The following is a 2,500-nucleotide window of genomic DNA, read 5'->3' as shown; positions in this document are numbered from 1 at the left end:
AATAGCCAGGCCTTCTCCATCACGAGGCTCAATACTACGCAGTACTCCAGAAGTTTTATTCCAGCTGTTACCAAGTTGTGGAATGATCTTCCTAATCGGGTGGTTGAATCAGTAGAACTTCAAAAGTTCAAAGTTGGAGCAAATGCTTTTTTGTTGACCAGGCAGACATAGTCTTTTTATAGTTTATTTATGACATATTTGTTTTTGATGTTGTTGATAGTTTATTATATGACATGTCTGTTTTGACGTTGTTTCTTATTTTAGAATGATTTATTGTTAATTTGTTCTCTTCATTTATTTATTTCCTTATTTCCTTTCCTCACTGGGCTATTTTTCCCTGTTGGAGCCCCTGGGCTTATAGCATCTTGCTTTTCCAACTAGGGTTGTAGCTTGGATAGTAATAATAATAATAAAAAAGCAAGAGGAAGAGAAATAAGATAGAAAAGTGTGCCTGAGTGTACCCTCAAGCAAGAGATCTCCATCCCAAGGCAGCGGAAGATCATGGTGCAGAGGCTATGGCACTATCCAGAATTAGAGGACATTGGTTTGATTTTGGAGTGTCGTTCTCTTAGAAGAGCTGCTTACCATAGCTAAAGAGTCTCTTCTACCCTTACCAAAATGGAAAGTAGCCACTGAACAGTTATTGTGCAGTAGTTAACCCCTTGGGTGAAGAAGAATTGTTTGGTATTCTCAGTGTTGTCAAGTGTATAAGGACAGAGAATATGTAAAGAATGGACCACACTATTCGGTACATGTGTAGGCATAGAAAAAAATGAACCGTTACCAGAGACATGGATCCAATGTAGTACTGTTTGGCCAGTCAAAGAAGCCAATAACTCTAACGGTAGTATCTCAACGGGTGGTTGGTGCCCTACCAATGGGTGGTGGGTGCTACTACCTGTAATAATAACCTTCAATTATTCTTTTAATTACTTCCCTAAATGGGTAATACATAATCCTCATTTTTCGTCTTGGGTAACATTTCCTGATATCATTCCAACCGAACACTGTGTTTCCTTCACGAGGAAAATCTTAACTTTGTAGTAGCTACTTATCCCAAAAGGAGACGATTTGTCTTCTGCTACTCAAGAAAGTGTGCTCTTCGAAGCCCTTCTGTGCGGTGGATCCACGACCCTTTCTCCCGCTCCCCCCAAGGGAGGCCGTCTCGTACCAAAAGGGAATAACACTACACTAAGGTATTTTCTTGCTGTTAAAAATAGAGAGGATTCAATTAGTTTGTAATTGATTCTACATAATGGAGACATGCATCGGCGGAAGCAATCGGCCCGATAGCTTCAGGAGAAATATAGGGAAGGGAAACACTCTCTCTCTCTCTCTCTCTCTCTCTCTCTCTCTCTCTCTCTCTCTCTCTCTCTCTCTCTCAAAGGTTAATTTGCTTACCCTGGTGTACTTTTAAACATTCACAAATAAACATTAAATGTTAAAAAACTACCTCTTCCTGTGAGGTACGACTCGGTTTTCACAAATTTGTTAACTGACAATTATAAACTCTATTCCTTACCTTCTGATCATTTGGTTTACCTGATGGAAATATCCAATTTACACACTTCACCAACCTCAGTTGGTGATATGTTTCATTGAATCATTGTTGAAAATAATTAAGAAAATTATATTCTTGTACAGGGTTCATTTTGGCCTTCCTTTTCTTTAATTCAATTCCACCGACAATAAATATATGTAATTTGGGACACAACTATGCCGCATTATTCCACATTAGATTTGCAATATTTTTTAGCAAACACACACACACACACACACACACACACACATATATATATATATATATATATATATATATATATATATATATATATATATATATATATATATATGTGTGTGTGTGTGTGTTTGTCTATATATATATATATATATATATATATATATATATATATATATATATATGTGTGTGTGTGTGTGTGTTTGTCTATATATATATATATATATATATATATATATATATATATATATATATATATATATATATATATATATATATATATACATACATACATACATACATACATACATACATACACACACATTGTTGAATTTCTCTGACAGAAACAATTCTTGGGAGACCATTATACCATTCGTAATAAAAACAAACTAAAGTACTTATAATAATAACATTTCAATAACAATCTAACCCATCCTCATGATCTGTTATTCTTAGACTTGATGAGAGTGTAAGCAAAATGTTTTATCCCAAGAAAGACTGTGAAGATAATGACCAAGATGTTATGATGAAATGTCAGAATGATTCCTTCGTTGTTTATGTCCATCACATGTCATTGGTGTTAGTGACCAATTGATTATGAACTGTTTCCCCTAAGGTTTGAATATATCTATTTCCCTGTGAGTGCGTGCTGGCTTAGAAATATTTATTCAGATGGAAAAGTTTTTGCATTTAAATCCTCGTTAACGAGAGTGAAAAGAATAGACAAGGAAGTAACTTCTTTGTGAGCATTGATTTAAATTT

At 34.7% G+C, this 2,500-nt stretch overlaps 1 protein-coding gene across 4 annotated transcripts in view; it reads left to right on the top strand.

The window, feature by feature from the left end:
- The window catches only part of LOC137655879 (uncharacterized), a 1,037,971-nt gene that overhangs the window by 637,049 nt on the left and 398,422 nt on the right, over positions 1 to 2,500 (top strand). The window lies entirely within an intron of this gene.

This window comes from Palaemon carinicauda, chromosome 16 (genome assembly GCF_036898095.1).
Source record: "Palaemon carinicauda isolate YSFRI2023 chromosome 16, ASM3689809v2, whole genome shotgun sequence".
In the NCBI taxonomy this organism is placed as follows: domain Eukaryota; kingdom Metazoa; phylum Arthropoda; class Malacostraca; order Decapoda; family Palaemonidae; genus Palaemon; species Palaemon carinicauda.
The sequence above is the reverse complement of the archived record's forward strand: the minus strand, read 5'-3'. Positions and strand labels throughout refer to the sequence as shown.